Source organism: Globicephala melas, chromosome 8 (genome assembly GCF_963455315.2).
Source record: "Globicephala melas chromosome 8, mGloMel1.2, whole genome shotgun sequence".
Classification (NCBI taxonomy): domain Eukaryota; kingdom Metazoa; phylum Chordata; class Mammalia; order Artiodactyla; family Delphinidae; genus Globicephala; species Globicephala melas.
In genome coordinates, this window is record NC_083321.1 from 84,231,072 (window position 1) to 84,240,553 (window position 9,482).

A 9,482-nucleotide genomic window follows, 5' to 3' on the forward strand; every position below is an offset into this window, starting at 1 on the left:
ATTAAAAGGATCCTACACCATGATCAAGTGGGGTTTATCCCAGGAATGCAAGGATTCTTCAATTTACACAAATCAATCAATGTGATACACCATGTTAACAAATTGAAGAAGAACAACCATATGATCATCTCAATACACGCAGAGAAAGCTTTTGACAAAATTCAACACCGATTTATGATAAAAAAAAAAACCCTCCAGAAAGTAGGCATGGAGGGAACTTACCTCAACATAATAAGGGCCATATATGACAAATCCACAGCCAACATTGTTCTCAATGATTAAAAACTGAAAGTATTTCCACTAAGATCAGGAACAAGACAAGGTTGCCCCTCTCACCACTATTATTTAACAAGTTTTGGAAGTCCTAGCCACGGCAATCAGAGAAGAAAAAGAAAGAAAAGGAATCCAAGTTGGAAAAGAAGAAGTAAAGCTGTCACTGTTTGCAGATGACATGATACTATACAAAGAGAATCCAAAAGATGCTACCAGAAAACTACTAGCGAATCAATGAATTTGGTAAAGTAGCAGGATACTAAATTAATGCACAGCAATCTCTTGCATTTCTATACACTAATGATGAAAAATCTGAAAGAGAAATTAAGAAAACACTCCGATTTACCATTGCAACAAAAAGAATAAAATACCCAGCAATAAACCTACCTAAGGAGACAAAAGACCTGTATGCAGAAAAGTAGAAGACACTGGTGAAAGAAAATAAAGGTGATACAAACAGATGGAGAGATATATCATGTTCTTGGATTGGGAGAATCAATATTGTGAAAATGACTATACTACCCAAAGCAATCTACAGATTCAGTGCAATCCCTATCAAACTACCAATGACATTTTTCACAGAAGTAGAACAAAACGTTTCACAATTTGTATGAAAACACAAAGACCCCGGATAACCAAAGAAATATTGAGAAAGAAAAATGGAGCTGGAGGAATCAGGCTCCTGGACTTCAGAGTATACTACAATGCTACAGTAATCAAAACAGTATGGTACTGGCACAAAAACAGAAATACAGATCAATGGAACAGGATAGAAAGCCCAGAGATAAACCCACACACATATGGTCACCTTATTTTTGATAAAGGAGGCAAGAATATTCAATAGAGAAAAGACAGCCTCTTCAATAAGTGGTGATAGGAAAACTGGACAGCTACCTGTAAAAGAATGAATTTAGAACACTCCCTAACACCATACACAAAAATAAACTTAAAATGGATTAAGGACCTAAATGTAAGGCCAGACACTATAAAACTCTTAGAGGAAAACATAGGCAGAATATTCTATGACATAAATCATAGCAAGATCGTTTTTGACCCACCTCCTGTAGAAATGGAAATAAAACCAAGAATAAACAAATGGGACCTAATGAAACTTAAAAGCTTTCGCACAGCAAAGGAATCCATAATCAAAACAAAAAGACAACCCTCAGAATGGAGAAAATATGTGCAATTGAAGTAACTGACAAAAGATTAATCTCCAAAATTTACAAGCAGCTCATGCAGCTCAATATCAAAACACAAACAACCGAATCCAAAAATGGGCAAAAGAACTAAATAGACATTTCTCTAAAGAAGATATACAGATTGCCAACAAACATATGAAAGAATGCTTAACATCACTAATCATTAGAGAAATGCAAATGAAAACTACAATGAGGTATCACCTCACAACAGTCAGAATGGCCATCATCAAAAAATCTCAACAATAAATACTAGAGAGGGTGTGGAGAAAACAGAACCCTCTTGCACTGTTGGTGGCAATGTTAACTGATACTGCTACTATGAAGAACAGCATGGAGGTTTCTTATAAAACTAAAAATAGAACCACAATATGACCCAGCAACCCCAGTACTGGGCATATACCCTGAGAAAACCATAATTCAAAAAGAGTCATGTACCACAGTGTTCACTGCATCTCTATTTACAATAGCCAGAACATGGAATCAACCTAAGTGTCCATTGACAGGTGAATGGATGAAGAAGATGTGGCACATATATACAATGGAATATTACTCAGTCATAAAAAGAAATGAAACTGAGTTATTTGTAGTGAGGTGGATGGACCAAGAGCCTGTCATTCAGAGTGAAGTAAGTCAGAAAGAGAAAAACAAATACCGTATGCTAACACATATACATGGAATCTAAAAAAAAAAAGAAATAGGTTCTGAAGAACATAGGAGCAGGAGAGGAATAAAGACGGAGATGTAGAGAATGGACTTGAGGACATGGGGAAGGGGAAGGGTAAGCTGGGATGAAGTGAGAGAGTGTCATGGACTTTTATATACTACCAAATGTAAAATAGGTAGCTAGTGGGAAGCAGCTGCATACCACAGGGAGACCAACTCGGTGCTTTGTGACCACTTATAGGGGTGGGATAGCGAGGCTGGGAGGGTGACACAGAGGGAGGAGATATGGAGATATATGTATATGTATAGCTGATTCACTTTGTTATAAAGCAGAAACTAACACATCATTGTAAGGCAATTATACTCCAATAAAGATGTTAAAAAAAAAAGAAACAGTGACAGTTTTACCTCTTCCCTACTTTTAATTTCTTTTTCTTGTCTGATTGTTGTGGCTAGGACTTCAGTACTATGTTAGATAGTAGTGGTAAGAGTGTGCACCCTTGTCTGATTCTTGAATTTAGTGGGAAGGCTTTCAGCTTTTCACCATTGAGTATGGTGCCTGCTGTGGGTTTGATGCAACTGACCTTTATTATGTTGATATATCTTCTCTCTATACCCACTTTGATGAGAGTTTTTATCATGAGTGGATGTTGAATTTTGTCAAATGCTTTTTTTGCATCTAGTAAAAAGACTGAATCAGTAATAAAAGATCTCCTGACAAATAAAATCTCATCACCTGATGGCTTCACTAGTGAATTTTAGCAAACTTTGAAAGAAGAAGAAATACCAATCCTTCTCAAGCTTTTCCTCTTCAAAAAATTGAAGAGGAGGGTACACTTCCTAACTCATTCTATGAGGTCAGCTTTATCCTGATACCAAAGCCAGACAAAAACACTACAGGAAGAGAAAACTACAGACCAATATCCCTATGAACATTGATGCAAAAATCCTCCAAAATACTAGCAAACAGAATACAGCAGCATATTAAAATTATTATCACATTGAACAAGCTGGATCTTTTCTTGGAATGCAAGGATGGTTCAAGATACAAAAATCAATCAATGCTCTCAACAAATCCAGTACAGAGGGGAACATATCTCAACATTATAAAGGTCATCCAAGCCCACAGCTAACATCACACTCAATAGTTAAATGCTGATAGCATTTCATTAAAGATCAGGAACAAAACGAGCGTGCCCACAGTCACCAGTTTTACTCAACATAGTATTGAACGTCCTAGCCAGAGCATTTAAGAAAGAAAAAGAAATGAAAGGTATCCAATTGGAGAGGAAGAAGTAACACTGTCCCTTCACATAGATGACATGATATTATATATAGAAAACCCTAAAGACTCCACCAAAAAACTGTTAGAGCTAATAAACGAATTCAGTAAAGCTGTAGGATGCAAAGCAAACATACAAAATCTGTTGCATTTCTATACACTAATAATGAACTATCAGAGAAATTAAGAAAACAGTTCCATTTACAATTGCATCAAAAAGAATAGAATATCTAAGAATAAATTTAACCAATGTGGAGACTTCCCTGGTGGTCCATGGGCTAAGACACTGCACTCCCAATGTAGGGGGTCCAGGTTCAATTCCTGGTCAGGGACCTAGATCTCATATACCTCAACTAAGAGTTCACATGTCACAGCTAAAGATGCCGCATGCCTCAACTAAGACCTGGCACAGACAAATAAATAAATAAATATTTTAAAAGTTTAACCAAGGATGTGAATGACCTGTGTATTGAAAATTACAAGACATTAATGAAAGACATTAAAGACAGAAATAAATGGAAAACCATTCCATGCTCATGTATTAAAAGAATTAATATTATTAAAATGTCAATACTTCCTAAAGCAATCTACAGATTCAATGTAATCCCTATCAAAATTCCAATGGCATTTTTCACAGAAATAGAACAAACAATCCTAAAATTTGTATGGAACCATGAAAGACTCCTATTAGCCAAAGCAATCTTGAGAAAGAAGAACAAAGCTGGAGGCATCATGTTCCCTGATTTTGAATTATATTTAAAAGCTATAATAATTAAAACAGCATGGTACTGGCATAAAAAACCAGAAACACAGATCAATGGAATAGAATAGACAGTATAGAAAAAAACCCACACATATATAATCAATTAATTTATGACAAAGGAGACAAGAATATACAATGGGGGAAGAAGAGTCTTTTCAATAAGTGGTGCAGGGAAAATTGGACAGCAACATGCAAAAGAATCAAACTGGACCACTATGTTACACCATACAGAAAAATTAACTCAAAATGGATTAAAAATTTGAACATAGGACCTGAATCATAAAACTCCTGGAAGAAAACAAAGGTGATAAGCTCCTTGACATAGGTTTTGGCAATGACTTTTTAATATGACACCAAAAGCAAAAGCAACAATGCAAAAATAAATAAGTGGGACTATATTAAGCTAAAATCTTCTGCACAGCAAAGGAAACCATCAACAAAATGAAAAGGCAAACTACTGAATGGGAGAAAGTATTTGCAAATCATATATCTGATAAGGGGCTAAAATCCAAAATATGTTAAAAAACTCATACAATGCAATAGAAAACAAACAATCCAATTTAAAAATGGGCAGAAGATCTGAATAGACATTCTCCCAAAGAAGACATACAGATGGCCAACATGAAAGAGATGTTCTACATCCTTAATCATCAGGGAAATGTAAATCAAAACCACAATGAGATATCACCTTACACCAGTTAGAATGGCTATTATAAAAAAGACTAGAAATAACAAGTGTTGGTGAGGATGTGGAGAAAAGGGAACCCTTATGCACTGCTGATAGGGACGTAAATTTGTGCAGTCACTATGGAAAACAGTGTGAAGTTTCCTGAAAAAATTAAAAATATAACTACCATATGATCCAGCAATGTTACTTCTAGATATTTACCTGAAGAAAATGAAAACACTAACTCGAAAAGATATATATACCCCATGTTCATTGCAGCATTATTTACAATAGCCAAACAGTTCAGTGGTATATGGAAACAAGCTGAGTGTCCCATAGATTGATGAATGGATAAAGAAGATGTGGAATATATATACAAAATGGAATATAAATCAGCCATAAAGTAATAAGAAAATTTTGCTATTTGTGACAACATGTACAGACCTCAGGGCATTATGCTAAGTGAAATAAGTCAGACAGAGAAGGATAAATACCTTATGATCTCTCTTATATATGAAATATATATATTAAAAAAAAAGAAAAACAGAAAAATAAGTAAATAGAAAACCAAGCTTATAGATACAGAGAACAGACTGGTAACCTCCAGAGGTGGAGAGACAGTGGAGGGTGGGTGAAATAGGTTAATCATTTTTGGGTTTTTCTTTTTTTTAGCTTAGATAAATTGAATTTTTTTAAAAAAAGAAATGTATGAATTTTCACTTAGAGCTTTGGATTATCCTATCTGATAGTTGTCATATGACAAGATGTAATCTCTGAGTCTTCAATTAGTAGAAAAATATACAAATCAGAAAGTAATGTAATGGAAGTCTTAAGATGAAGTCCTATAATGTCTGCCTCAAGCAGGATCTGAATTAACATGTGATGCAGGGACTGTGTCTACTACTAGGCATACTCTTAGGATCTCAACTAGTATTGACCTGACCACACCTCAGATATTAAGTATTGTATTTCCTGTAGGCTACTGAAGCTTTATTAATTTCATTTATTTATCTATTTTCCTATTATATTGTGTTAAAAAATCAATCAATATAATATAAAACATTAACAGAAGTAAGGAAAAAACCTACATGATTATCTCAATTGATGCAGGAAATGCATTTGATAAAATTTAGCACTCTTTTATGATAATAACACTCAATAAACTTGGAATAGAAGGAAACTAGCTCAACATAAAAGTCATAAATGAAAATTCCACAGTGTACATTATACTCAATGGTGAAAGACTGAAAGCTTTTACTCTGAAATCAGGAATAAGGCAAGGATATCCACTTTTGCCACTTCTATTCAACATAATACTCAAAATTCTAGTCAGAATAATTTGTCAAGAGAGGGAAATACAAGGCACCAAACTGGAAAGGAAGAAGTAAAATTATCTCTGTTCACAGATAACGTCATCTTATATGTACAAAACCTTAACGATTCCACCATAAAAACCCCAAAACCCAAAAAACAAAAAGCCCTTTTAGAACTAGTAAATGAATTCAGCAAAGTAGCAGGATACAAAGTCAGCACATAAAAATCAGTTGCATTTCTAGACACTAACAATGAACAATCTAGAAAGGAAATTACAATAGCAGTTCTATTTACAATAGCATCAAATAGAATAAAATACTTAGGAATTAACTTTACCAAGGAAGTGAAAGATCTGTCCATTGAAAACTACAAAACATTGCTGAATGAAATTAAAGAAGACAAATAAATGGAAATACATCCCATGTTCATAGATTGGAAAACTTAACTTTGTTAAGATGTCAAAACTACCCAAAACAATCTACAGATTCAGTGCAACCTCTATCAAAATCCTAATGACATTTTTTTGCAGAAATGGAAAAACCCATCCTAAAATTTATATGGAACCTCAAGCGACCAAGAATAGTCAAAACAATCTGGAAAAAGAAAAAGCTGGAGAACTCACACTTTCTGATTTCAAAACTTACAGCAAAGCTACAGTATTCAAAACAATGTGGCACTGGCATAAGGACAAACATTAGATGAATGGAATAGGATAGAGAACCCAAAAATATACTCTCCTATATATGGTGAAATGATTTTTATTGAGGATGCCAAGATAATTCAATGGAGAAAAAGACAGTCTTTTCAATAAATGGTGCTGAGAAAATGGAATATTTACATGCAAAAGAATGAAATTTGACCCTTATCAATCATCATACACAAAATTTAACTCAAAATGGATCAAAAACAAATGTAAGACCTAAAACCATAAACCTTTTCAAAGAAAACATAGGGCAAAATCTTCATGACATTGCATTTGGCAATGCACCAAAGGCACAAGACAACGGATGAAAAAAAAACAGACAAAGTGAACTTCATGAAAGTTAAGCATTCTGTGCATCAAAAGACAGCATTAACAGAGTAAAAAAGCAAATCAGAGAATGGGAGAAAATATTTTCAAATCATATATCTGACAAAGGATTAATATCCATAATACTTGGAGAACTCCTAAAACTCAACAACAACCACAACAAAAACAAAAAACAATCAAGCTGATTTTAAAATGTGAAAGGACTTAAATAGACATTGCTCCAAAGAAGACATACAAATGGCCAATAATCATATGAAAGGATGCTTAACATCATTAATCATTAGGGAAATGCAAATCAAAACCGCAGTGAGATAACATCTCATGCCCATTATGATATTACTACAAAAAAGTGTTGGTAAGGATGTGGAGAACCTGGAACCCTTGTGCACTGCTAGCGGCAATAAGAAATGGTACAACCACTATGGAAAAAAATATGGTGATTCCTCAAAAAACTAAAAGTAGAATTACCATATGATCTAGTAATTCACATCTGGGTATTTCCCTGGAAGAATTGAAAGTAGGGTCTCTAAGAGAGATCTCTATACACCCATGTTCATAGTAGCATTTTTAACAATAGCTAAATGTGGGAAACCATGTATCCATTAAAAATGAATGGATAAACAAAATGTAATATATACATACAATGGAATATTATTCTTCCATTAAAAGGAGGGAAATCGGACATATGATATAACATAGATGAACCTTGAGGACATTATGCTAATTGAAAGAAAAAGTCGCAAAAAAAAAAACCAGATAGTGTATGATTCCCTTTATATGAAGTACTTATAGTAGTCAAAATCATAGAGACAGAAAGAATGGTGGTGCTGGGAGTTTGGAACGGGTATGGAGGGTTATTGTTTAATGGGTATAGAATTTCAAGATGAAAAGAGTTCTGGAGATGGATGGTGGCAATAGTTGCACAACATTATGAATGTATTTAATACCACTGAACTGTACACTTAATAATGGTTAAGATGATAAATTTCATCTTACGTGTATTTTACTACACAAATAAACTGGAGTAAGCTAAATTCTTATTTATGCTGCTTAAACATTTATTATCCTAAAAAGGATCTCATCCAAAATTGAATGATTGAGTAGGTCAAATAATTAAACTTTTCCAATATTGTCCCAGTTCTATCAGAAAAGTGTAATGCAAGAATTTTGTTTATTTAGGTTATATAAATTAATACAGGAATTATATTCATTTTCCAGTATACATAATGAGAGGAAATACAAGGTATACATAAGATTTGCAAGTAACCTGTTGTTTTGGTAGTTTTCTTACACATAATCAGGGAAGGAATCCTACTGAACTGAAAGACTGAAGATGTATTTTAGTTTTAGTTCACAGCGCTACTTAACATAACCAAGGACAAATAGCTTAACATCTTTTGGCTTCCATTTCATTGTTTGTAAAATAAAAGCACTGTAATAAATTAACTCCAAAGAGACTTTCAATTTCACAAGTTTCTGAGTTTACCTTATAAAGGACACAAGGCTCCAATGGTCAAAAAAAAGAAAAGGGGAAAAAAGGCCCTATACTGAACACAGAGAGAAACATGGATTTTACTTAATCTCAGAGTTATTAATACTTCATTGTATAAATGTCACTCATTACATTTGCAGTAGTAGCATGGTTCTGAGATGCTTTATCATAGTCCAAACTAAGTGAATATAGTTCTACTTAAAATTAAAAAATTCTGAACCGTTACTTGTAAAATGCTAAATTTAAAAGGACTTACAAATCCCAAAGTCCTGAAGTATTTAGGACTGCATATATAACACACATCTACTAATATGTGCATTATATTTAGAGAGACAGAGACCAAACAGAAAAACTGTCTAAAAGATATGTCATTTATAAGGAAAAATGAAAGAAAAACCTATTTACATATTTTATTTAAATTGTTTTTCTCTTTTGATGTTTAAACTTACATGGAGGCTGAAAACTAAAGAAGTTTTCTTCCTAACTGTGTATATTGCTGAGTTTTAAAAATTGGAACTTTTAAGAGTAAGGAGAAAATGCTCTATGAGAAAAATGCTCTGTGACTTTTTTATTTCTCTTCAAATAGGTTTAATAATATAGGAGGCATGCAGATATAGGTTAAATCTTTGGGTCTGAAGTAAGACAGACCAGTGTTTAAATCATATTCTACCTCATACCTAATTGTGTGATCTTATAAAAGTTATTTAACTTATTCCAACTTCAGTTTCCTCATCTGTAAAATATGGGGAGGCATAGTACCCACTTCATAGAATTGTGGGGATTAAATCAGATGATA